The sequence below is a fragment of the Podarcis erhardii genome, assembly GCF_964252035.2.
Source record: "Podarcis erhardii genome assembly, chromosome: 1".
Taxonomy (NCBI): domain Eukaryota; kingdom Metazoa; phylum Chordata; class Lepidosauria; order Squamata; family Lacertidae; genus Podarcis; species Podarcis erhardii.
This window is the reverse complement of record NC_138497.1, coordinates 135,400,959-135,428,674: the sequence shown is the minus strand read 5'-3', so window position 1 is coordinate 135,428,674 and position 27,716 is coordinate 135,400,959. Positions and strand designations below refer to the sequence as shown.

Sequence of the window (27,716 nt, the reverse complement as noted above, 5' to 3'; positions counted from 1 at the left end):
AAACCTTTAGCCTAAAACCACTACATTGACTTTTAAACTAACTCTCAGTTGAGAGTAGGAGAGAGCCAGTCATTTGCAAATGAGAATTACCCTTTGTGTTGTCTGAATGGCTCTTCTCCAGGCTATCCCCTCAAATGGAAATTAGCCTGACTTAATTAGCTGTTAACACTTGTGGATTCCCTAGGATTAAAGAGGTGTCTGACACACAGCCTAATACACTTGGGTCATGATTAAATTCTGACACCTATTAGACCCAGGATATTATGGTGTCTAGCACCACAAACTCCTAAAAATATCATCTCTGGGTCAGCTGCACTGGTTCCAGACCCAGTCCATTTGGGGCTGATTGTAAGGTGCTGGTTTTAAGTTTCAAGCTTTTAAGCTTGTGGCCAGGTTACCTAACAGATCACCTGCCTACGACATGTCCTATGACAATGTTCAGATACTTGTCTGAGGGCCCTCACCCAAAGAAGCCAGGCGGGAGAGGGTCTTCTTCAGTGGTAGAACTCTGGTTGTGGAAAACCTCCCCAGCTTGCCTGGTAAGGTCTTTATGGTCTCTTTGGCAACAGGTAAAGACCAATTTTTCAGTCAGGCCTTTTAAGCAACTTGTGTTCTTGTGTTTTTGTCATCCAAGTACCTCGATTTATTGTTATGGATGCTGTAGATTGTTTCACTACTTTCTCTGCCAGAAATAACAAGTTTTATGCTTCTTCTTTTTAGATTTTTTATTTTAATTTCTGCAACCCTCCCATACAAGGCGGCCTTACAGTTGTGGCAAGCAAGCAAGTAAATAAAATAGTGGTGAAAAGACACTGCAACATTCTGTCACAGGCCCCAGTTGTAACTGTTGTTGTTTAGTTGTTTAGTCGTGTCTGACTCTTCATGACCCCATGGACCAGAGCATGCCAGGCTCTGGCGTGTTCCATGAAGGAGAGTTGTAACTAATATATTGTTAAGGACAACTACTAAAACTAGTGTGGTGTAGTGACCAGAGAGTTGTCACTGGGTGACCTTGGCAATCATTACCTCTAGCCTCACCTCCCTCACAGGGTGGATCTGGGGATAAGAACATGGGCCATGTACATTGCCTAAGCTTTTAATTAAAAGGGCGTTATAAACATGGAACAAGCAAATCAAATGACAACAGTAACCTACCCAGTTCCCCTTGTTTTCCTTTCCAGCCAAAGTGGACAATGGCAATGACAGAAGCCTGAAAGACTAGGGGACTGAGAATAAAAATAAACCAACATACTTCTAAGTGTTGCACCACTGGATGGTTTTCTTGCCAAATTTAGTTTCTGCTCTGTCCAGAATGCCTTCCTGTATCTGTTATGTAAAGGGGCGTGAGAAGATTAAAGATGCACAACAGTAAGATTATGTGAATGCTGAGTTTGACAAACTCTCAAAGTCTATAAACAGAAAAGTGAGAACAGAAGGTCCCCCTGGAGAAAAACAACTAAACATAAATCAGCAATTTCAGAGCAAGTTACTTCTTTCTTTCTTTCTTTCTTTCTTTCTTTCTTTCTTTCTTTGCAACCCCCCCCCCCAGCCTCAAGTTCGTTTCTTAACAGTTTGCTGCTCTGAATGTTCATCTGGTTTCAGAAAGGCAGAGCAAAGACTGAGAAGATGGAAAGTCTTTAGACAGATAATAGGCGTGGCATGCAAAGAATGTAGCTCATTAGAGGCAGCGCCTTATGAAATATGGGGAGGGGAAAGATCTAGAAAAGGGTTGCTCGTTTAAGAATTTAAACTTACCAGCTTAAGGTCACAGCAATGAGATGAGATCATAGAAATTAGTTGTATCCAGATTTTTGACAACATTCATGCAAATTAAGCTTTGTGTGTGCATGGTGACAAAAAGAGAGGAGAGGAACTGTAGCATGGAAAGCTATAATTGCAAAACAAGCAAGCACTAGAGCAGGGGTGGCTAACCTGTGACCCTCCCAGATTGTTGGACTCCATCAGCCTCAGCCAAGGATTCACTAGAGTAAGAATGTCAACTTTCTTGAAATATTTTTTTTTATTTTTATAAATATTTATTAAAGTTTTTAAATATAAATGCACAAATAATAAACGATCTTACTTCTATCACAACAATTTCATCACTTCTTTGGACTCCCTCGCGTCTCCCGCTCCCATTTACATCGTTAAAAAATTTTTCCAAACAAATTATCAACTTGTTTACAATCTCATGTCCACTCATTCAAATATAATCTAGCACTTCTTCCAAAAAATTTTATATTTTCTTTAGTCTCACTTATCATCAAATTTAAATCTAATTTAGTGGTGGCCAATTTTTTATAATCTAGCATCCTTCTTAACATTCAACCAAATTACAATGTTTTTGTAGATACATCTTGAATTTCTCCCAGTCTTCCTCCATCTTCTCTTCTCCCAGATCACGGATTCTGCCAGTCATCTCGGCCAGTTGCATATAGTCCATCAGCTGCATCTGCCACTCTTCCAGTGTGGGTAGATCTTGAGTTTTCCAGTTTTTTGCGATGAGAATCCTTGCTGCCGTTGTTGCATACATAAAGAATGTTCGGTCCTTCTTTAACACCTTCTGGCCGACAATACCCAGAAGGAAGGCCTCTGGTTTCTTAGTGAAGGTATACTTAAATACCTTTTTCAGCTCATTATATATCATTTCCCAGAAGACCTTCACCTTAGGGCATGTCCACCAGAGGTGAAAGAATGTTCCTTCATTTTCTTTACATTTCCAACATTTATTATCAGACGAATGGTATATTTTGGCAAGTTTAACTGGGGTCATGTACCATCTATATATCATTTTCATTACATTTTCCTTCAGAGCATTACATGCGGTGAAGTTCAGCCCAGTGGTCCACAACCTTTCCCAGTCCTCAAACATAATGTTATGCCCAATGTCCTGTGCCCATTTTATCATAGCCGATTTAACCATTTCGTCTTGTGTATTCCATTTTAACAGCAAGTTATACATTCTAGATAGTACCTTGGTCTTTGGTTCTAACAATTCTGTTTCTAACTTCGATTTCTCCACCTGGAACCTTAACTTTTTGTAACTTTCTTGAAATATTAACTGCTTATTAGGTTGGCCGTGTGTCCTACTTTAAATAGGTCAATCCTCGGTTTGAAGGCATATTTTATATGATGCACTGCCTGATCCAAACTCAGTTTACAAATAAAAAATGTGCAGAAGGGAGAGCAGGAGGCACTGGTGGAGGAAGGAGGTGTGATGGGTGCGACCCACCCCGGGTGTCATCCCTGAGGGGGGGTCACATTGCCCCCCCCGCCCCCTGGGCTGCTTGCCGCTCGCTGCGGGCAGTGCCCCCAGGATGCTCGCCCCGCCTCTGCGGCCGGCTAGCCCCGCCCCCGGGTGCACAGCATGTGTGCCGCTGCGGGTGCTGGAACAGCCAGCTCCGCCTCTGGCAGGAGGAGCCTTGAAGGCACCTGCCAAAAGCTGGCACACCTGCAGAGCAGACTGAGCAAGCACATAGCTCACCTGATCACAATCTTTCCACTATGGTGAGTCATGCTGAATTATTATAATTTATAAATTTGCATATGTTATAAAGTTATGTGTATATAATCATATGTAAACATTCTGCAAATGTGTGTTCTATTTTTGGCACATATAAGTGACCACTCTATTGCTGACAGCAACAAAGGGCCTTTTCTCTTAAGCCAGTTGACACATTTTGCGTGGGGGGGGGGGAATCACTTAATGTACATTTTTGTGTACGCTCAACAAGGAGCTACAACAAATTATGTATTATCCACATGGGTGACACACTCATGCTTTACATGTTCAATTTTTTTCATTTAAAACACTTACATTTAAAAATATCATCCATGAAATGCTTTTTACACTCATGAATAGAATTTTTTAGACTTCAGTTAATACGCAGAGTTAGTATATTTTGTTCCCCTCTCTTCTGCCATAATGTATTTTTATTTATTATTTACAAATTTATTTAAAGGCTACCTTACTAAGAAATTTGAAAGGCATCATCTCACCCCTCATGGCCAGACCCACAGTCACTACACAGAATTGCAGGGAAACCTGTGAAACCATCATCCTTTCCTGCACTTTTTCCAAAGTCAACATTGCCTGGCTTTCAAATACATTAAAAGTTCTGAACTGTCACAGAAGTCAAAGGATTCTGCTGGTTTTTTTCAGATCAGGTTTCCAGTCAAGCAGTAATGGTGTGACTAGTCTTAGATCATAGAATCATAGAATAGAATAGAATCATAGAATCATAGAGTTGAAAGAGACCACAAGGGCCATCGAGTCCAACCCCCTGCCAAGCAGGAAACACCATCAGAGCACTCCTGACATAGGGTCGTCAAGCCTCTGCTTAAAGACCTCCAAAGAAGGAGACTCCACCACACTCCTTGGCAGCAAACCACACTCCTTGGCAGCAAATCTTCCTGGATTACTGTTCACAGACTTTTATATTTATATTCCATAGTAGAACTCCTATTGACTTCAGTTGCAATAGTGGCTGTTCAGCATTTGTGCAGTGATCCATGGTGACTGACCTTAAATTCCACAATAAATAATGATCACACAAAGCTGGTATGTTCATTGTGCCCTGTGCCCTGTGAACTGTGAACTGGAAAGATAAAGACTGCCATCACTCTCAGGCAGTGAATCAAAGGGGTGTGACATGTCATCAGCCTCTGAAACAATGAAGTAGACTCAGAAGCTACACACACACTTCTGGTTCCATCTCTAACTGCATTCCTGAGGTGACATAAGCAAGATTGACTTCACTTTTGTGAGTAAACAGAGTTCATCTACTACCATGTTTTCTCCTGATCCTAGTTTACACTGCATGGTGAGAAAATTATGTCTGTCTCCCATATGACCTCGCAATGCATAATAATGTCTTTCTTTATTAAATTTGTATCCCATTCTTTCTCCTAAATGAGACCAAGGTGGCTATATGAATAAGGATCATGAAAGATGCTGCAGTAGAAAAGATCTTTGCCCAGTTGTTTGTAAAGAGGTGGGCAGAACACATCACTTTGTATGCTAAGACTTTCCCACAGCCTTCTTTGAATTCCAGCATTAATGCAAAATATAAATATATTTTGTATGTGGGACTTAAGATGGGAGAAGAAACTTGCTGCTCAAAATCTGCTTTGCCCCCTTCCTTATCCGTCCCCTCCCCTTCCCTTATATTTTTGCTGTTGCTGTTTGTTTGTTTGTTTGTTTTTGTTTGTTTTTATCCCACACAAAACTGAACTGCATTTCTTGAGCTTTGGATCTCCAGTCATCATTTGTTGTGGAAGCTGGTTGCCAGAAGCCAGAGATATCACTATAATTTTGAATTAGCCACATAAAAGTGATAGGTTAACTTTTCTTCATTTTCCTCTGCTCCGTTTCATTGGAAGAATTGTACTTAAAGGAAGCAAACTGTTTGGCTGAAGCTGTTGTTTGAGAAAACACTGTTTGTAAAGACTGTGTCCAGTTTGATGCACAAGAGTTCTGCTGATACAGCTTGTTTTTGCAAAAGGAAATTGTTGCCGTTTGCTTTACAAGCTCAGATGATGCAAGCCATCAGCAGCACAATTGAAGCATGCAGGAACAGAGAAGGAGCCTTTAATTATGCAGTAGTTGCCATGACAACTGTGTATCTAATAGGATGGCATCATGGACCATCCCCCACCCCACCCCCCGCGCTTTCCCCAATTGCTTTCTCTTTATAGTTTGCCCTGGAATTTCTGATCAGCGGTCAAAGGCTAAGGGTGAGTCTGTGCCAGCTTTGTAGCCAACTCAAAGACCAGATTCTGCACCAAGGAAACATAAACCATGTTGTGTCAAAATGTATGATTCAGGGTTTAAAAAATCTTTAAGATTCCCTATGGGAAATGATGGGTGGGGGAGCTTGTAAGAATGACAGATATCATGACAGCTGACATGCACAGAAGAGAGGGGCAATTGAGACCCAGCAGCATGAACAAGAGTGCCCTCCGTACATATTTGGACCCCCACTCCTCCCCCTCTCACTTACAGCCCCCTCATCCATGAAGAAGGGCTGAGACACCCGGGAAGTTACTCGAGCACCTGTGCGGAGCCTCCAGTGCTCAATGGGTTAAGCTTTTGAAATAAGAATAATGAGGGGTCCCTTCAAGGGGTTCTGCTTCTTAAGGAAGACTGGACCTTCGGAGAGAGCGTACCTTTTAAGGCTCAAACTGGTCGGGAAATGAGACCAGACCAGGATATACGAAAGCAAAGCGGCTATAAGCCTGATCTTTATTAAAGCTGTTGCAACAAGGTGTTCCCCCGACATGCAGGAGAGAGGAGGAGGACCCCAGACAATGGTGTGCAAGCCCAAGACTTTGAAATTGCCCACCCTGTAGCTCAAGACCCCCCCCCCAGATACATCATACCTATATCACAGAAGGGGTGTAGCCCAAGACCACCCCCTTAATACATCAGAGAAGGGGCGGACTACAACAGAAATCTGAGTGCATTGTTTTTCTCCTGTCTGCTAGGTTACTTGGTTGGATTACCTGGGCATCCTGGCCACTCTGTTGTTATGATAACTACTCAACTCCTGAATCCAGGTCATGGGTCACAGGCTCACAGGTCACAGGATTTGTGAGCAGAAAGACAATGAGAGGCTTTCCCCATTTCCTTCGACCTTGCAGAGAAATATTTGAGGTCGATTTGGAATAGAAAAAAAGGGTTTCAGGACTTTTCTGTGAGTTTCAGACATGTGGTTTACATATTTGTATGTGTTTGCTTGGTACATTTATGAACATCTAATATATCTAATCTTAAAATTAGATTTTAACATCTGATCTTTAAATTCTTATAACACTTTCAAAGGATGCCTTTTCAATGGAAGTTTTGGGGGCTGCAAGAAGATTCTCTGTTAGTGAAGACTCATGAAAAATAAACATTAAGACTCATTTTTCCAGCAGTTAAGAGTATGTGAAGAAGCTGTTTTTAGAAAGCTCATCTGGGAACTCAGTTAAACGTAGGTGTATGAAAGGTGTGTTTTGCCCACTCTCAGGAGGTCAGAGTTTAACCTTCCCTTCACCATTGTCCCAGTTCAAGGGCTTAGCTAATGCTAGGCAATTAAGCCTCAAGGTCAGCAGCATCATGATTTATTATACGTACACAGTTTTAGGACTGTGAAGTTTAATTAAAAGTCAGTACTGTAAAGTCAGCTGTTAATTACAAGCTGAAAATGAGTATCAAAGGAACTTGTGACATTGCATTTGATGCCTTCCTTAAATTTTCTTGAATTAAACTTATCTGGGCATTTTAAAGCTTGAGGGTCTATATATGGAATACCCACAATAAACACTCACAATGCACCGCAGAACCATTAATGAGATTCTAAACCTCACACCCTTGAATTGCAAATGTGCAGGCACAGAAACATGCACCACCATTGGTCAACTGACCCCACATGTCCTTGCTCAAGACCTAATCACAGACTCCTTATTGGAGGCAGAAGCGGGATAGGAGAAGTCAGCAGAATTGCTTCGTTGTGATAGGAACTATGCTAGCGCCTGCCTTTTCCTCCCAAGCAGCATGAGAGTCTTAATCTCAGGATCGGGAGTTCAAGCCCCAGGTTGGGCAAAAGATTCCAGCAATGCAGGGAGCTGGACTAGATAACCCCTTGTCATGCCCAGGGCTTTTCTGGAGGTACTCAAGGGTACGCAGTGGTGGCACCTCTTGTTGTTGTTTAAAAGTGTGGCACTTACTGTAACAACTTCATGGTGAGTGCCAGCGCCTATTTTTCTAGAAAAAAAGGACTGTTGGTCCCTCCCAACTCTACAATTCTATGATGCTGTGATTCTACTTTATATAGGGTCCAGCCCCTGATTAGAATTGTCCCAGGCAGCATCTTTCTAGTCCTAAAGGGGAAAAAATTCACACTTTAATGAAAACTAGATTCAAAAAATGTTTTTACTTATTCAATTCTTCATGTTTTGCTTTACCATTCCCCAAAAATCTGAAAGCTTTTGAGATAGCAGAGAGAGAGAGAGAATGCAAAGCCCTCTATCAGGGGTAGATCTTAATCCTTATCTCACCCCAAAGGGGGTGGGCCTTCCCAAGTCTCACCCAGGAGCTTCCATTTCTTCTCCCAGCCTCCCATGCTAGGAATTCTTTGCCTCTCACCCAGGGTCCTTCATCAGGCACCCATCACCTTTTTGGGAGTATCCTCATCAACCCAGCGCAGAGGACATAAAAAACTGAAATGAAACAGCCAAGCTATCTTAAAGTCAGGCAACTTATTTTGTATGAGCCCCTTACTTTCACGCCCCTTAAACACAGCAAATAGATCAAACAGCTGCAAACCTTCCTAATACTGTATTCCATTATTGTTAATTTATTGTTCTCTGAACCAACTAGCCAGCCAATTAAAAATGATAATTCCTTTTTTGACTTTGTGTTTTCAAAAGAACACAAACAAACCCACAGATCTTATTTATATGTGTGTGTGGTTTCATTGTGGAATGTTTCATCTTCAAGGAGCTAAAAATCAAAGGCCACCAAAGTGTGATTGACTTAGACACCAAAGTGTGATTGGAGGCAAGTCAAAACAAGCTCGCCATAAGCCCACCTCCCTTCTCATACCTGGATACCATCAGGCCTCTTCGTATTCACTTCTAGTGGCAAGGGCAAAAAAAGAAAGAGAAATTCCATTTCTTGATGGGGCATGCAAGTAACAAATTCAGCAAAGCCTTGTCTAGAATTTAAATCTGTTCCTTGTCTGAGTGGGGTGGGGGAGCCAAAAATTGCACCAACTTCCCCCCATTTGTCATTGATTAAGGAAAGCCTGTGCTACTCAGTAAGATTTAAAAATAAAATAAAAATAAAATAAAGACTCTTTATTGTGGGATAACCAGCCTTATATAAGCAACATGTTTAAGTCTAAGTAATGCATGAAAATAATAGAGAAAGCTGTTCTTTCAGGCTTAGGTCATCTTGGGAGGAATTAGGTAATCAAACCTTTCTTCCCTCCAGTCTACTTGAGAAGCTCAGCATGTGAAGAGGTCTGAGCTGGTTGCTCCAGGCTCAGCCTGCATGGCTCTAACAAGCCTCTCTTGAGTTTGTATATCAATAATTTAGGAACTTTCACCACTTTCTAATGAAGCCAAGTTTTACTGCCTATGCAATTTTTTCTGAGTGATGTAGGAAAAGCACATGGACATGACCTTTGAAGAGTTTGTAAGTAAACCAATTTTTAACTTACCAAATGTGTGGTCTTTTTCTATGCTGGGGGAAGAGGGGCATTTTGGAACTCGGAAGGGCATATTTTAAAGGTGAAACAGGCTATATTTCCAAGCTTTGCTGCATATTTTGTGATTTTAAATCTCTGTTGGAGTTCTCTCCCCAAAGAGTACTTGCCCCAAACCTGGATTTTGGCATCCAAGTAATTCTTCTTTCTATCCCTATTTTCCCCTTGAACCAACATCTTTGAGCAGGGCTTACCTTTGTTTCCCTCCATATCTTGTCCTGCCATTGCCTGCTTCCTATGACCACCCCTATACTGGCTTCCCCAGAGCTCTGCATTCAGCAGCGTCATTTAACAACCCCTTCAGTGGACTGTCTGAGCCCCTGCTGCACTTAAAACAAACAGTACACTTTACTGCAGCCTATTTAGAAGTTCAGTTTTTCTACACTGTAAATGCTGACAACTTATACAGTATGAAATACTACTGCTCTCATAAGCTGCTTACATCTCTGCTTTTGTAACATTTCAATATGATCCAGTTGAGCTGCAAAATGTAATCAATTCCAGCCTGAGTCAGGGATGTGGAACTACAGGCCAAATCCAGCCCACCAGGAATACGGCCCCCAGCACTCTCACCACTTCCTCTGCTGGTAATGGAAGTTGGATCGGCTGGTGAAGCTGGGAACAGTGCTCTTCCCTGTCAGCCGCTGGACAGGGACAGGTTTCTGTATTTCCTCTGCATACAGAGACAAGAGGGTCTCCTTTATCTAGGCAGAGAGGAAGACAAAATGAGAAAAGGAGGCCAATTTTTAATGCAAATAATCTCTCTCTGTGTGTGAGAGAGAGGGGGGGGAGAGAGAGAGAGAGACCGAGAGGTGGGGTGGGGGCAGGGGGAGAGAATGGTGTGTGTGTGATGGCCTGGGATTCAGACTCGGATGCTGAACCTGAGGGATCCCAGCCTGCACAGGATTCCCCGCCTCCAGAACCAGCTGAGCCGGGGCTGGGGCATGAGCCTGAAGGGTTCTCACCTGTGCTGGATCCTCAGGTGCAGGCACCAGCTGAGTCTGCTCTGGCTCCTGAGGTGATGGAGGACCCATTGCCTGCAGGGGCTCCACTCTCAGCCCGGTCAGAGGAAGCTGAGGTTGCCTCTGGGTCCGGTAACCCTCCAGCCTCTCCTAAGCTACAGAGGCTCAGGGCAGAGAGGCGGAGGGAACTAAGTTCCCGCAGGCGGAGTGCTTGCCTCCAGGCTAGGAGAGGCGAGTCACCTGAGGATCGGGGCCGCCCTGTGCCTTGGGGCAGATAAAAGCCAGCCAGCTCCAGTCCCAAGTTGCGGGAGCAACATTGTTGGTATCCAGTTCCTGCCAGAGCTCCTGACCCGCCCTGGCTCCCTGCTTGCAAGCCTTTTCCTGTTCTCCATGTGGAGATTTCGTCTTACGGGACAAATAAAAACTACCTTCAGCTGTAAGTGTGAATGTTAACTTAGAAACTGATGTAACAGAATATACCGGGAATCAGAAACAGGTCTATTGCTTGATGTTTTGTTGCCAATGTCTCCGACAGACTTTAGCAAATGGTAAAGCACTCTGTTCAAATAATGTAATGTATTGTACCGTCCATATGTGCCTTTGGGGGTTTCTGTAGGTTTTGAGCCAATTTGACCCGATCTGAAGCTCTCCCACCCTTGAGTTGGAAACCTCCAGAGTGGCTTTTCCAGGAATGTAATTGGAAGGTAATTGGTCACCTCAACTTTTGATTTATGCTCAGTTACAACTACTGTATGTGGTCCATTCCTGAGTCAAGGGAGAGAGGCAGCTGGTGGAAAAGGTGCTCAAACCTGTCCGCCTCCTCCCCTGTCTGCCTGCCTCCCCCCCCCCAATTGCTTGCCTTGTATGTACAGAGAGCCAGTGTGGTGTAGTGGTTAAGAGCGGTAGACTCGTAATCTGGTGAACCGGGTTCGATTCCTCGCTCCTCCACATGCAGCTGCTGGTGACCTTGGGCCAGTCACACTTCTCTGAAGTCTCTCAGCCCCACTCACCTCACAGAGTGTTTGTTGTGGAGGAGGAAGGGAAAGGAGAATGTTAGCCACTTTGAGACTCCTTCGGGTAGTGATAAAGCAGGATATCAAATCCAAACTCTTCTTCGTCTTCTACAGCAGCCCAGGCTGCAGCATTATGCGTCGGGGGTGCGGGGGAATTGGGGAGGACCTTTAACTTTGTTTTCCCGTTTTTTTCCCCTCTGCATCTCGGAGAACAATTAAAATTGGTGGAGAGATCAGCCCTCCCCTTCCTGATTTTTTGTTTCGGAAACAGAAGCGTTTGCCCTGATTGAACAATTTAAAGGGCAAATTCGCAGGATAAGCTCTGGAGTTGTTCTGCGTGGGCATGTCTTGGAGTCCTGTGTGTCAGTGGAGGGGGTCTCTTCCTCTCTCCTTCACCGAGGCTTGGGTGAAAGGGGCAGAAAGGGCTGCCTAGAAAAGGATGGAGGAACCGCTATGGGAGCCTAGCGCCCTCCCAGCTGCTGCCACCACGCTTGGCTCCACCCCTGGTTCCTCCCAGCCCTTGTACATCATGCAGAATTGCAGACCCCCTCCCAACATTTTATTCAAGTTGGCATCTCTGTGTCCACATGGAGCCCTGCTTGAGACTCCTGGGCTTATTGGTCTCTGCTAATGCAATGGCAGGTCTTGGGTTTAAGAGTCAGTATGAGAAGCAGTCTAAGGTAAGGTTACCAGATTTTTTTCAAAGAATCCGGAGACAATTTTTTTTTCTTGAAAAGAGAAAAAAAGTTGTTGTTTTTTTTTAAAAAATTAAGAAGTAATATCTTCTCTTTTGCGCGACCTTCCTCAGGACCCCGACCTGCTCTGGGCCCCGTGGAGTCGGCTCAGGTCGGACCTGGGCTCGGCCACGTCTCCTTGCCCTCCCAGTGCTCTCCTACCTCTCGTCCTCAGTGGCTCCCCTCTTTTTTCTCCTTCCTCTTTCTCTCTCTTCCTTCTCCTCTCCCTCTTCTCCCTGTGTCAGCCCCAGAGCACCTCTGGGCAGTCGGCTGGGTGGCCGTGTGCTCTCGCTCCCGGCTCGATTTGGGTTGCAGGGGGGGCAGCGGTTCCCCCAGTTGACGCGATAGGCATCCCCGGTGCTCCCTTTGGCAGCGGCGGCAGCGGCAGCAGTCTCAGCAGCCCAGAGCCAGCCTGGTAGCGCAGTTGGCTCTGGCTGGCTTCAGGAGCGGATTGCTGCCGTGGCACCCGCCATTTTGCCTCGCCAGAAGTCCCCATATGATGTGTCTTGTGCCGTTGAACCAATCATGCAACATTCACTCCCTACTAATAAATCTACAACACTTAAAATATAAATCCGGGGACATTAAATGAAATCCGGGGACATTCCAGGGATGGATTTTGTCCGGGGACAGATTTGTAAATTCGGGAAATGGGGGCGTCTGGTAACCATAGTCTAAGGGCACCTTGGATCTGGATTGGCTCTTACATTTTTGCACAAACTTGTGCCTGCATTCTCAGTGGACTTACTTCCAAGCAAAACATTCCAAAAATTGTGTTTTATTCTGTAAAAGCAGCACACTAGACTAGAGGGAATTAATGAAATAATGTGGACAAGAGGAAAATGCTTAAACAAACACACCCCGGGTCATGCGTGTAGACAGGATTTTTGCTGGGGGGGGCATGCCTTTTGTTGGGGGGGCAGAACCTCTGTTTACTATGTATTTTATTATTATTATTATTGATTTGGGAGGGCAGCTGCCCCCCGGCTATTCCCATGCCCCATGTTCCTCCTCCATTCAGCTTCTCTTACTTTTTCTGCTGTTCTGGGAGGGCTCCCTCCCAAGTCCAAAATGGGGGTGGTCATTAAGTCTCCTTAGCAATGGTGCTGCTTCCCAAGTGGCAGAGCATGAGAGTTGTCTTCATGTTTTGTTTTATAACTTTCTTTAGAAATGTCTGGTTGGCTTTTTTTTTTTTTAAGGAAGGCTAAGGACCCAGGGCTTCTGCATGTATGGGGCCTTGTACATATGTCGGTGGCCCTAGTTCCGGCTCAGAATTTCCCCTGGCACGCTAGTTTTCTGTGTGCCATGATTGCATTCAGTCACCTGAGCTCTGGCACAGGTTTATCAGTAAGAGCTGTTCGACAGTGGAATTTGCTGCCAAGGAGTATGGTGGAGTCTCCTTCTTTGGAGGTCTTTAAGCAGAGGCTTGACAACCATATGTCAGGAGTGCTCTGATGGTGTTTCCTGCTTGGCAGGGGGTTGGACTCAATGGCCCTTGTGGTCTCTTCCAATTCTATGATTCTATGATTCTATGATTATCACCTCAGTGAGAGTATAGTCTCATTTTCTATTTAAAAAGCCTATCCAGGCAACTGATGTGCACGTAAGCTGCTACTCATTATTACTGATAATTGCACCTTAAATCATGTTCCTTGAATTCTTTTACAGATCTCTCCCAAGCACACACCTGAGATCTCAGCATCTCACTTCAAAGTGACTCCCTGCTACTACCTGTGGCTGATCCCTGCCATCTCTGACCAGCTGGATGCAAGTCCCAGGTTTGCTCCTCCCAGCTCTATTTAGTCTATTTTACCTCTTTTCCCTCCTTTGGTCTGAGTCTTTGAGTCTTTGCCCACTGTACTGACCACATCCCCTGATTGTGCTTCTCCTGAACCTCTTAAACCTGAACCTCTTGACTGCAGCAGGACCCCAGGAGCTAGTTAGATGCAAAATAACTCTAATATTTAATAAACCAGGAAATGATTTAACAGCTCTAGACACCATGTCTTTGCCAATTAAGTATTTGGCAATATTCCCAGTCTTGGCACAATAACTGTTTAACTTTCAGAGCTGCCTTCAGCGGACTTCCATCTTGCCTTGAGGTGACTCCTTCTCTGACAAAGATATTCAGGGCAGTGAAGGGCCAATGAAGTAAGGTAGCCTTGCTTTCCCAAGTTGTGATGTCCTGGAAGACAGTAGGTAATGCCATATTTGAAGTGTGGAAATTTAAGTGTGTGAGAGAGTTTTAACATGAATACTGGTGAGAAAAATCACCTTGTGGGGATTTTTTTTTTACCTTTAAAACAGTCAGGAATCAGCTACCCGCTTGCAGACTCGTGGGCTCCATTAAGTACTAGAGACAGATGCAAATAAGGTAGCATTTACATTTCCAAAAGGGAGAGCAGCCATTCCTTGTTTCTCCCAACATGCTTTGGTGCAACATGACAGTTTTTGCACTTGGCATAAACTCATTTAATCATTATGCAAAGAGCTTCCTGGGTTAGATTTGTAAGATAGCCACAGATGGCTCCCAAATATGCTTTGCATCAGAGACATGTCTCTCTCTCCGCCCCCCCCCCCCCAATTTCTTATTTATTTTTGTTGATTTAATAGCTAGGCTAAAGTGGACTCAAAAATTAGTTCAATACTTTATGACTTTCAATTGATACTAATAAAGGCATTATTTGATTGCTATTGAAGGAAACTTTATCCTCTGTGCGTTGCTCAGGCCATCACCTGAGGCACATGTTCCCTCGCCTTGCCTTCAGAAATGAAGTGGGCAGGGACACAAAGGCCTTCTCCATCATGGTGCCACATCGCATGGTGACAGGCTTTCCTGAGAGAGGTCTGCCTGACTCAGTCACTGCTCAACTTTTGGAGAGCTGTGGAAAGGTGGTTGTTTAGGGGGGTCCCTTGGGCTCAGTAATGCAGCATGCGCTTTTCATGTGCTTTTCATGTGCTGGGTGCCAGATCCAACCTCTGGCATATCCAAGTTTAAAGAATGAGATATCAGATGACATAAATAATAAAATTTCTATTCTTTTGGGAAGTTTTTAATGTTTAATGTTTTATTATGTTTTCATATGTGTTGGAAACTGCCCAGAGTGGCTGGGGCAACCCAGCTAGATGGCTGGGGTATAAATAATAACATTATTAAAAATTACTATTATAAAGATCTCTGTCTGAGATCTTGACATAGACAATACTAGGCTAGAGGGACAAATTGTCTGACTTTGAATAAAGCAGGATTTTTGCTTAATATTCCTCCTGCTGCTGCTGCTGCTAGATATAGTGATATTTTAAATGTGACGTCCCCCTTTTTCCCTTTAGTTTGTACTGTTCAATATCATTTTATTGTTTTGTTTTCAAGCTGCTTTGGGATTCAAAGGAGTGGCATTAAATATTTCTAAATGACAGATATGGATGTACAGATGAACTTTCTTCAGCCCCTCTTAGCAGAAGTATTGACTCGCTCAGAACATTCAGAGCAAGCAGGTAAATAGAGGTGAATTGTGTTTTCTCCCCCACCTCTCCCCCATCACTTGTTTTAACTGTTCAAAGCAGACTTGTACCTCTGATAGATGGGCCTCTGGAAAGAGCACAGTCAGACTGTATCTCCTTCCCCATCACGGCAGGGGCTATTGCTGCTTCAGGGGCATATACACCTCCTCATTTTGTGTGTGTGTGTGTGTGTGTGTGTGTATGCGCACGCATGCGCTTGAGCCAGCTTTAGAAACTTGAAACAAGTGCCAGTGTAGCTCAGCTCTCTTGTTTTGAGAATCCAAAGCTGCTCACAGAAAGTAAGGTAAGAAACGAAATTTAGTCATGCAGTCTTTGTTTTGCTCAAAGCTGGCTTGGAACTAGTGTCAGTCTCTGATTTATCTCATTATCATGCTACAAATGCTGGACTGAGGCAAGTTGGGGGATTATTAAAATATGACAACGGATGATAATTTGAGTTGTTGTCTCCAAGGGTGAGTTCGGATAATGAATTCAAGTAGGATAGCCTTGTAGTAGACTTAGCACACAGCTTTCCTCACAAACTGCAAGTGGTGGGGAAATGGAATTGTGATAGCAGTCATTGGCTGATAGGGGATAAACAACTTAATGCTTTATCATTACTCCAGCAATGAAACCAGTGCAGAGCACATTTGAGGCATGGCTGATCTCCCTGCTTTTTGGCAAGTGGTGCACAAAGAAGCTGTGGAATCATACAAAGCCCGTCTGGGATAGAAATAATAAAAGAAAACAAGTATTAGCTCAGCTGCTGGGTTAATTTTAGCAGTGAAAGCAAGTTCAAAGGTAACACAGCCAAAGCTGCGCCAATAAATCCTCTCCATCTCTTGGGAGCTGGGAGGGCAGTGACTTTGGGAGACTGGCTTTTGTGCTTTGACTCTTCTGGATGGAATGCGAGCAATTTCTTGGTATTATTTTCCACAGGATATTAACAAGACAAAAGCAACTCGCTGGGGATTCTCTTCAAAGGCAATAGCTGAAATGCATAAAAGCCGGCTTGAGTCACAGCATGAGCTGAAATATTTCCTTTCCTCCATCCTATTAGAACACATTATTGTTCACAGATATGCACTGATCTAGCAGTTATTGTTTGCGTCTCCAAAAACAACAAAAAGGAATTCATGGAGCATACTGATTCTCACCAGAGTAACCACAAGTAGCCCACCCACATCTTGGAAACTGAAAAAGATATTCTAGGACAGGGGATGTGAATTCTAGACAGGCTTGAATCTTGGCATCCAATTCTGGGCTTAGACATTTTCATGGCACAAAGCAAAAAGCAATGACCCAGCCATCTTTGCTTTCAAATCAAACAATTTTGGTTAAAATGACATAGAAAGATAGGGACAAACAGAACACTATGGGCAGAGATGTGGAAGCCCAGAGAAAATGGGAGCGGAATTCCTCCCTCTCCAGGCCTTAACATCTGTATTACATCTTATGCATGATCCAGTTGACAATGTGTATTGAGACTTCCAAGAAGCATTTGATAAGCAAGTTAGTTTAGTAGTCATAGTGCTCTTATGGACCAGAAACTAATTAAAGAACAGGGAGGAGAAAGGAATTAGTGGACAATTTTCCTAGTAGAGAGGCTATAGAAAATTGACTCTCCAAAGGATTGGTATTGGGACCAGTGATTGTGAACTTGTTCATTAATGTTCCAGCGTTAGGAATGAGCAGTGAGAGAGCCAAATGCTTTTGTTCACATTTTGTTCAGGGTAGTTAAAAGGGGTGGAGGGTTGCATGGGGCTCTAAAAAGATTTCTTCAAACTAAGTGAATTGGCAAATGCAATTCCAAGCAAGAAAAGTGTGTGTGTGTGTATCTTAAAGTAAAGGTAAAGGGACCCCTGACCATTAGGTCCAGTCGTGACCGACTCTGGGGTTGCAGCGCTCATCTCGCTCTACTGGCCGAGGGAGCTGGCGTACAGTTTCCGGGTCATGTGGCCAGCAATGACTAAGCTGCTTCTGGCGAACCAGAGCAGTGCACGGAAACGCCGTTTACCTTCCCGCCGGAGCGGTACCTATTTATCTACTTGCACTTTGAGGTGCTTTCGAACTGCTAGGTGGGCAGGAGCAGGGACCGAGCAACGGGAGCACATCCCGTAGCGGGGATTAGAACTGCCTACCTTCTGATTAGCAAGCCCTAGTCTCTGTGGTTAAACCCACAGTGCCACCCGCGTCCTGTGTGTGTATCTTAATATCACATAAAAGTTCATGAGGAGAGTGCAGAAACTATACAAAAGTAAAATTCACCCACTTTTGCTTCTGGCCCCCACTGGCATGTGCCCCCCCAAAGGTCACCCAGAAGGAAATGCATCCCTTGGCTGAAAATAGTTGTCCCACGTCTGATGCATAGGATTGCGCCACAAAGGAAGGAAACACAAAAGCACCAACAAGAGAACACAGCCAGGGCTGGCTCTGCTTTGAAGCATAGCTGTCAACTTTCAGATTTGAAAATAAGGGATCAGCAGCCTCACCTGTCCTGGAGACAGTCTACGGGATATCTAACAATCCAGGATAGCAGCAGGAAGCAGTGGGAAACGGCGCTGAAATAAGGGAATTTCCCGCAAAAAAGGGAAGGTTGACAGCTATGCTTTGAAGGCTTGTTCTGGCTGAGCTATCGCCTTTTGCCCCTTTCCCTCCAGTACCTGTGTGGCTGTGTTTGTCTCACCGAGGTGTTTTTTGGGGGTGGATGGAGCTATTTTCAGTGGCTGGGACTTATATCAGCAAAATTTCTCCTCCTTGTGCTTCAATGCCCTTTTACAATTTTTCATTGTTTTCTCAGATATATCCAATACTACTACTACTACTACTACTACTAATAATAATAATAATAATAAATTCAAACCTAGGGGTTAGCATAGGTCTACAACAGGGGCTCATAGAACATGCAAAGAGGACAAGTAAGTGCTTTGCAAGACTGGGAAACTCCTTAAATATTATGTCCTCACACAGATTTTGCAGGAGCAGTTGAGCTAAGATGAGTTTTCCCTTTTACAAAACTTGCTACCAAAATTCGCCATGAAAGTCACTTTTGCTTAGCATCAACTGGACCCATTTTAAGATGGGTTAATGGGGGGGCACACACAGATAAAGAACTTTCAACCCTCTGCAAAGGGACAAGCCGAAGGGTCCAGAGTTTGTTTGCATAATAAACCTGGGCTGTCAGAGCGTGGCATTCAGAAATGTAATCAGAAAAAGAGCAATCGTCAATGAAAATGTCACTCTGGCTGCCTGCCCTCACAGAAACAGAGCTTCATTATCATAATGGTGAAGGCTGTGATTTGACAAAGTTAACATTGCCTTTTCAAATGGTGGAGGACAGGCATGAGGAATTTTAATGATAATAAAGGTTGTTTTCCAGTTAGAGCATGACTTGTTGACAGTCGTTGGACGCAGGTCTGTCATACTGTATTATATGCTTCACTTCCTACTTTTCAAGCTCAGTCATAAAAAATTCTCCCTCAGCAGATCTTTATATAAATAAATAGAACCACCACCTAAGACAGGGGTGGCCATCTGGCAGCTCATGAGACACAACTGACCCACAAGGCCATTATTTTATTGGGCCTTGGGCAGCCCTACCAAAGGTTAAGCAAAGCTTTGTCAGAAATATATGCCCACATTTTCATTTGAAAGGAAAAGAAAAGAAAACTATTTCCCAAAGCTGTAAGAGATATTCTGCATTTTAATGTCCCATGCTTCTTTGGGTTTGGGTGCAATGCTGTGAATGATAGCTGCTCAAGGACTTTATTGAAGGATCTAATATTCTATGAAAGAGCTGAGTTTGTGGCAAGAAATACTTTCAGACTCTGAATCACTATCTGGGAACCGAGAGAGCAAGAGAGAGTACATACACATATATGAATCAATTGTTTCTTTTGAATAATTCTGTGATTAAAAGTAGGTTATTCAAGAATGTAAATGGGAAACTTTTTCTGGCTTAATAGATCCCCTTTGTGCTGCAAGGTTCTGTCCTAGGCCCATTGTTATTCAACATCTTTATAAATGACTTGGATGAAGGAATTGAGGGAATGCTCCTCAAATTTGCAGGTGACACCAAAATGGAAGGGGAAGTAATGCCACAGAAGACAGAATCAGGATTCAAGATGACCTTAACAGATTGAGACCTGGGCGCAAACTAACAAAATGAGTAGGGACAAATGGAAGGTTCTACCCTTAGGCAGGAAGACCATAAAATGGGGAACACCTGGCTTACTAGTAGTACATGTGAAAAGGATCTAGGGGTCTTTGTAGACATCTAGTCTCCCGATCAAGGAAAGTAATAGTACCACTCTGTTCTGCCTTGGTCAGACCACACATGGAATCCTGTGTCCAGTTCTCAGTGCCAAAGTTTAAGAAGCTTATTGTCAAGCTGGAGCAAGGGCAAAGCAAGGCTACCAAGATGATCAAGGTCTGGGAACCAAGCCTTATGAGGAATGGTTGAGGGAATTGGGTCTGTTTTGGCCCGGAAAAGAGGAGAGTGAGGGGAAATATGATAGTCATCTTCACAACAACCTAAACCCCCAAACAGCATATGAATTGATATGGCTAACCTGGCCCAACAACTCCAACCCCCTCACACAGGCATCCAAACGTTGCTGCAGTCAATTAGGCCCTGGGCTATCTCTCACGATATCAACAAAAACAAATAAATAAGAAAATAACCTATCCATGTGACGCTGACACAAAACTCCACACATAAACTATCATTACCCCACCTTCCCCCCCACCTCACAATACCTACGATAGCAATGTCTTACAGCAAATGCAAATGACCTGTAGAAAGGACATTATAAACAAAAAACCCAGACATTTTAGGTACCTTTGTTAACCCTGAAAATCTTACAATAATATATATGTGTATATATATAAAGCAGTCACATAGGGTTTTTGTCTTCTAAGATATGAGCTGGCCTTCCCAGTTTGGTGTCATCTGCAAATTTGATGAGTATCACACTCTTTCATCCACGTTATTTATAAAGATGCTAGACATCACGAGGCACAAGGCAGATCTCTGCAGCCCCCCACTTCTCTTTTCGCTCCAGGCTGATGAGAAGGCATTAGTGAGAACTCTGGGTACAGTCCATCAACCAACTATAAATCTGCCTGACTGTAAAAGGTAAAAAGGTAAAGGACCCCTGGACAGTTAAGTCCAGTCAAAGACGACTATGGAGTTGTGGCACTCATCAGGCTCTCAGGCCGAGGGAGCCGGCATTTGTCCGCAGGTAGCTTTCTGGGTCATGTGGCCAGCAGGACTAAACCACTACTGATGCACTGAGGACCGTGACGAGTGCCAGAGCACACGGAAACGCTATTTACCTTCCCACCACAGCAGTACCTATTTATCTATTTGCACTGGCATGCTTTTGAACTGCTAGGTTGGCAGGAGCTGGGACCAAGCAACAGGAGCTTACCCTGTTGCAGGGATTCGAACTGCTGACCTTCCAGTCAGCAAGCCCAAGAGGCTCAGTGGTTTAGATCACAGCGCCACCCGTGTTGTCTAGACCATACTTTACCACCTTGTCTACAGGAATATCACAGGAGACCTTATGCAAGGTTTGGTTTGATGGTGGAGGACCTTCCCTGCAGATGTGGGTGACTCTGGCCAATTCAGATGGCCTTCCCATAAACACCTAAGGGATGTCTGAATGCTTTGGGAAGGTTTCTTGAGAGACAGGACTTGTGATTCTGTCAGTGAGTTTAAAAAATGTTTTTGTTTATCTTGGCATTTGACTGGTGGCTTCATATTTTAATTGCTGCTGCTTTACTTGCCAATATTGGTACTGTTTTAATGTCTTGTTATTTTGTATATGTGTCTTGCTGATTCTTGTTAGCCTTCTTGTTGAGAGTTTTACCCTAAAAGGTGGGATACAGATATATTCAAATGAAGTTCCTGATTCCGCCTTCCCTTTTCTAACTTCTTGAGAATTAGGCAGAGGGCTAAACTTCACCACAGCAGTTGCAATGGTTGTGCTGCTGAGGAAGATCAAGAGTGCCCTTGTTTACCAGAAAGCAGGATTGTTGTCTTTGAATTCAGATACTTTTTTGTTTTAAGCCATCATTGACTTGAGTGAAGGCAGCTAATAAGAAGTAATTTCTTAGATTATAACAAGGGCACTCAATAGGTAGTACGCTGACCGAGCTAATCCTGCCAACTAAAACACAGACATGCACATTAAAGTTTGGAGCAAGAACTCATTATATGCTTCAGTTAACACTAACAGACCTGCAGGATTAGTGATTTAACAGTCCTCCACTGTGGAAGTAAAGAATTCTAGGCCTCTGCAGGAACATCACCATGTACAGGATTGTAGGAGCACTTTCTTTCTTCATGAAGTTGAATAAGCTAACACAATTTGCTCAAATTAAGCACACTTAAGAGACGTGCTTGCTGCATGATCAGTTCCAAGCACATAAAGGGCCTGTGGGAACAACCCCTCAACAATGACACATATGCTGGCCATGCATCTGGCTGATGCATGAGTGATGTTAGTCTGAAAGCGGCAGGAACCCTAGTCCCAAATGCTGCTGAAAATGAATTTGCTAAATATGTGGGCACATACCAGGAAGTTACAGCCAGTCACGGGTCCCCAGCACTTGTGTTCTATGTGCCATATATACATACAACCAACTGAACTTTACAGTCTTCATCAGAGGCATGAGTGTATATGCATAACACAACTGTCACGTAAAGTGAGAACACACCCTGTCTTCCAATCTTGTCTTGTTCTGGATTTAACTCAAAGGTTTGTGGTGGGAAGAGGTACTTGCCAAGTAGTTTATGTTTTGATGCATTTTAATACCGTTGCCAATTTTAAAGTTTATCCTTTACCTTTCCCCAGCTCAACCACAATATTTCCAACCCACCAAACAGTTATTTGGTGGGCATTGCATGGGGTAGACCTATATTATTTGCACCCAAAAACAAAAGATCAACATCAGTGGCAAAAGCAGGAGCAGCAGCAGCAAGGAACATTCAGGGAGCCATGGGAGAGACTCATCTAAAACTGGTACCCAAGAGGTCAAGGCCATCTGGTGGCTGCAGAATAATGGATAGTGAGTGACTTGCTTCAAGAAACACTGGAGGGGGACTGAAGACTTAGGAGTCTCTTTCACCTGTTCACCCTTCTAAAGCTGAGGCCTGAAGACTGTGAATCTTATTGGATGGATTTCCCGCAAATTGATTTTTGAACTTTGAATTTTATTGTTATTCATGCTTTTATACTGTATTTTATGCTGCTTCTATGTTGTATTACAATTGTTTAAAAATTGTTGTTAGCCGCCCTGAGCCTGGTTTTCTGAACTGGGAAGGGCGGGGTATAAATAAAAATGTATTATTATTATTATTATTATTATTATTATTATTATTATTATTATTATTATTTATTAAAGGCCCAAAGCCCTGGCCTGACAACAAGCATCTCTCCTCCTTTCTGTGATCTCCTACCTGACATGCTCCCTGAGCCACTGGATGCGTATGCCAGTATGAGAGTCAGGCTCAAGTATTACATCCATGAAGTCCTGGGCTCAGGCTCTGCAGGCTCTGAACCACCAGCATCAAGACCCTGACCCAATCCCACAGCCGATAGTACAGCAGTCCTGGCTTCTGAAAGCCCGTTTCTCCAACTGTAAGCTTAAGGTTAGAGCTGTCTTTCCCATAGGGCTTAGTGGTGTGTTGCGCCAGGACGCTGGCCTCTCGAGGCGCCTCAGCAAGTGGAGCTGCGTGGCTTTGCCGGCAGCCTCCCCTTTCCCTGCATGCCTGCCAGCTGCACCCCGCCAACCCTAAGGCTGGCAGGCGTGCAGCTTGCCTCCCAAGCTTCTGCGGAGATCGCTCTCCAGCAGCGGCATGGGGGAGAGTTGCCCCCCCAATGGCTGGCGGTGCGCAGCTACGGCCACCCCAACACTATCCATGGTAATTTGGGGTCACTGGGCTAAGTTATTTAGGGCTTAAAACACTAAAGTCAGTACTATAAAATGCAGCTCTTAGAACAGGGCCAATATGAGGTTATGTTCAGAGTTTATTTTCATACAATCCAGTTAGAGGGAGTACATGGTTCTGGGACAGTTAGCTTAGCACAGTATTTAAGTGTGCTCTGTATCATTCTGTTAAAAAAGACATAGTGTTATTATTGCTATTATTTAAATTTATTGGGGGGTTTTACCAAGGTAATTCAAAGCAACTTTCAATATATGTACATACAAACACATACATTGAAACCAGCATAAAAGAAAAAAATAAAGGAAAATCCTATTTTAAAAGGCAGGATGAAAACATTCCACCCCCTCAAGGCCAAAGACAATTAAGAGGCAAAGGCCTGGTTAAAAAGGATTTTTATATAATGATGGTGCCAGAACATTCCACAAACAGGGAGTCACCACTGTAAAGGTCCATTCTCACACTGCCACCCTCCAGATCTTCCAGGTGATGAAAGCCAGGTCCAGGATGCTTTATATGAGGAGAAGTGGTCTTTGAGGTATTGGGGTCCTGAACTGCATAAGGCTTTATAGGTCAAAAGCAGCACTTTGAATTGGGCTTGGAAACTAACTGGTAGCCGGTGTAGTCCGGCCAGAAATGGTGTTATGTGCTCAAGCCGTCTTGCTGGTTTGGGGGGGGGGGGCGAGGAGAAGCTGGGTCTAGGAGAGCTGTGCTGTCCAGCTGGTTTGAGGGGGGAAGAGAGATCACACACTGGTTTAGGGGTGGAGAGATGAGGGAGGCGAGAAGGAACCCTGTCTCTGAGGAGGCAAGGCAGGATGAAGACCACGACCAGCATCTCCTGCATGGCTTTCTTTGACAGAAGAGGGTGGAGGGAGAGAGGGGGAGAAGGTGGGATCTGCAATGTGATCGCCTGCACAGCTCTCTTTGACAGATTTCAATTGGGGGCGTGGGGGGGGGGGTTGACAAAAAGAATTCCGCACCGGGTACCACTTGACCTTCCTACACCACTGTGTCCTCCCTAATATGAAGTGAGGCTCGCGGGCTATTTTATTGAATCGATTTGACACATGTCTTTAGCTTCTTTCCCCATCCCGTGGGAAGCAGTGTTTCTTTTTTTTTTTAATAATGATTTGTATTAAGTTTTCCATTTTAAGCATCCGATCAAATCACATTAAATATTCCAAATTATGCAAATACATATCATAGAGTCCTAATATTCTGCCAAATTATAAAGGGAAGTGGGGTTTCTAAATCAAGATTGTTTTGTTTTGATTCTTGGTTTCTTCTGCCTCTAGCTTTGGGGAATACAGCCTCGCTTGCCTCATAGGGACGTTTTTTTAAAAAACAGAGTTTGTCCTGTTTCTGGTCTTTAAAGCGTGCGCAATTTTGCCTCTCTCTCCTCTAGCTTCAACTCCCCCACCCCCCAATTGTGAAAGGGAGACCGGCAGGTGAAGCGGATCTCCATCAGGCTCCCCATTCTCAAAGGGAGGCAAGCAGCTGATTTCAATCGATCGGAAGCTTGTGGTCGCGGATTGAGCATCTACGTCCCCGGCGGACCAATCGGAAACGGCCCCGGGGGGGAGTTAAATGGAGGGCCGGGGGGGGGGCATGGAGGGCAGAAAAGATGGGGGAGGAAGGCGGCGGCTGCTGCTTGGCAGGTGAGTTTCTGGGGGTGGGAAAGGAGAGTTGTTCCAAAGTGGCGCCGATTCCCAAGCCTGCAGCGAGCGGCGAAGAGGCGCAGCTCCCCGGCTGGAGGAGGAGGCAGGCAGGCGGGCAGGCAGGCAGGGCGGGTGTCGTCCCTGCCGAGGTGGAGAAAGGCGGGCGCCATCTCGGGGGGGGAAGAGGCTCGCCAGGAGAGGCTGGGACTGGGCAGGAGCGCCCAGCGGTTAGAGCCAGCCTGGAGGAAGGGAAGAGCCCCGGGGGGGGGGATTCTCCTGCATTTCCTCCACAGGAGGAGGGGGACACCGTTCCCCGTTGCTGCTGTCCGGCTGCTCTTCCTCTCTCTGGAAGCCGCCTCGAGTCCTGGCCATGGGGGGGGGGCAACTCTCCCCCAGCCATGCCGCTGCTGGAGAGCGATCTCCGCAGAAGCTTGGGAGGCAAGCTGCACGCCTGCCAGCCTTAGGGTTGGCGGGGTGCAGCTGGCAGGCGTGCAAGGAAAGGGGAGGCTGCCGGCAAAGCCACGCAGCTCCACTTGCTGGGGCGCCCCGAGAGGCGCAACGCACCACTAAGCCCTATGGGAAAGACAGCTCTGACCTTAAGCTTACAGTTGGAGAAACGGGCTTTCAGAAGCCAGGACTGCTGTACTATCGGCTGTGGGACTGGCTCGGGGTGACTTCAGGGATGTAATACTTGAGCCTGACTTGACAGAGAAATATAGTGTTTTCCTGCATCCAGCAGCTCAGGGAGCATGTCAGGTAGGAGATCACAGAAAGGAGGAGAGATGCTTGTTGTCAGGCCAGGGCTTTGGCCGTTTGATGATGATGATGATGATGATAATAATATAATTTATTTATACCCTGCCCTTCCCAGTTCAGAAAACCGGGCTCAGGGCGGCTAACAACAAATTTTAAACGATTGTAATACTACACAGAAGCAGCATAAAATACAGTCTAAAAGCATGAATAACAATAAAATTCAAAGTTCAAAAATCAATTTAGAATCATAGAATTATAGAGTTGGAAGGGACCACAAGGGCCATCAGCCCGGGGGAGAGAGGCACTCTCCAGAACCGGGAAGAGATGCCCCGCTCCGCCTCTCCAGCCCAAAACGCTTTGCAGGAACTGCCGGAGCAAAAAGGGTCCAGCAGCCGCTTCCACGAGCACCAGCAGCGCTTTGGAGGGGAGGCGTGTCATCCTCGTAAATGATGAGAATCCGATCCAGCCAATCAGCAAGCGGCTTCCTGCCTGGCCTGACCCACCCAAGAGACGACGGGGCGGAGGGGGGGAAGAACCGAGGAAGCTTTTTAACCCCAGCACCACCAGGGCCCTGTGCAAAAAAGGGGAGGGGGGAAGCCAGGGAAGAATTCCTCCCCCCTTTCACTCATTTCCCGAGGGACGAGGAGGTGCCTCGAATCTCTCGAACCTCCCTCTGGGCCTTCCTGCAGGATCGAGCGCCCTTCGTCTCCTCGCCTCCCCCCGCCCAGGCGCCCGAGATCGATTCGCCCACCGGCCTTCCCCTTTAGGCATGACTACGGAGCAACTCGTGGGCGGGGATTGAGCGCCTACGTCCCCAGTAGACCAATCGGAAACGGCCCCGGGGGAGGGCAGAGGCGGTTTTTCCCCCTAAGAGGAAGGCAGGGAGAGGGCGGGGCCGTCCCGGGGGGGCGGGACATCATCGAGATGCTCGCCCGCCCCCTTGGATGCTCGCCCCGCCCCCTCAGGCGATTGGTTGTGGCTGCGATGATTTATTTATTATTATTATTATTATTATTATTATTATTATTATTATTATTATTATTATTATTTAGTTTTATTTTATTTTACATTTCCTACCACTGGGCGATTTACAGTATAAAAAACAAAAAAAAATATGCCATAATAATAAACAAAAACAATAAAACACACACATCGTTTAAAAGACCATAGATCGTTTAATTAGCCAAAGGCCTAGGAGAAGAGGAAGATTTTTGCCTGGCACCTAAAATATGTAACAAAAGCACCAGGCATGCCTCCCTGAGGAGAGCATTCCACAAGATATGCCAGTTCTGGGTTCTGTTGGTCAAGGGCAGGTGTGCTACTGTATATACTGATCCGCACATTACAAACTGGTATTAGTGGTGGCTGTTTTTGTTGGTCTGTGGGATGCGGGTGGCACTGTGGGTAAAACCTCAGCATGTAGGACCTGCTGATCATATGGTCGGCGGTTCGAATCCCCGTGGCGGGGTGCGCTCCCGTCGTTCGGTCCCAGCGCCTGCCAACCTAGCAGTTCGGAAGCACCCCCGGGTGCAAGTAGATAAATAGGGACCGCTTACCAGCGGGAAGGTAAACGGCGTTCCGTGTGCTGCGCTGGCTCGCCAGATGCAGCTTGTCACACTGGCCACGTGACCCGGAAGTGTCTGCGGACAGCGCTGGCTCCTGGCCTATAGAGTGAGATGAGCGCACAACCCTAGAGTCTGGCAAGACTGGCCCGTACGGGCAGGGGTACCTTTACCTTTACCTAATCTGATGGTGATAGTAAAACAGGTTCACAACTTCGCTTTCGTTTTTTAAAGATAATTGAAAGCAAAGTGATAGCTATGATGGCGCAGTAATATCTCACTGGTGAGTTCTTTGAAAGATACAACAAGTTTGTAAATGGAGGTT

The 27,716-nt window shown here is 45.1% G+C and overlaps 1 long non-coding RNA gene across 1 annotated transcript; it reads left to right on the top strand.

The window, feature by feature from the left end:
* The first annotated feature begins 20,461 nt into the window (after window positions 1-20,461).
* Window positions 20,462-22,819, top strand: LOC309337299. The gene is made up of 2 exons (XR_014154155.1): window positions 20,462-20,598; window positions 22,354-22,819. It is a non-coding gene; the product is annotated as an uncharacterized lncRNA (long non-coding RNA).
* Window positions 22,820-27,716: the final 4,897 nt, after the last annotated feature.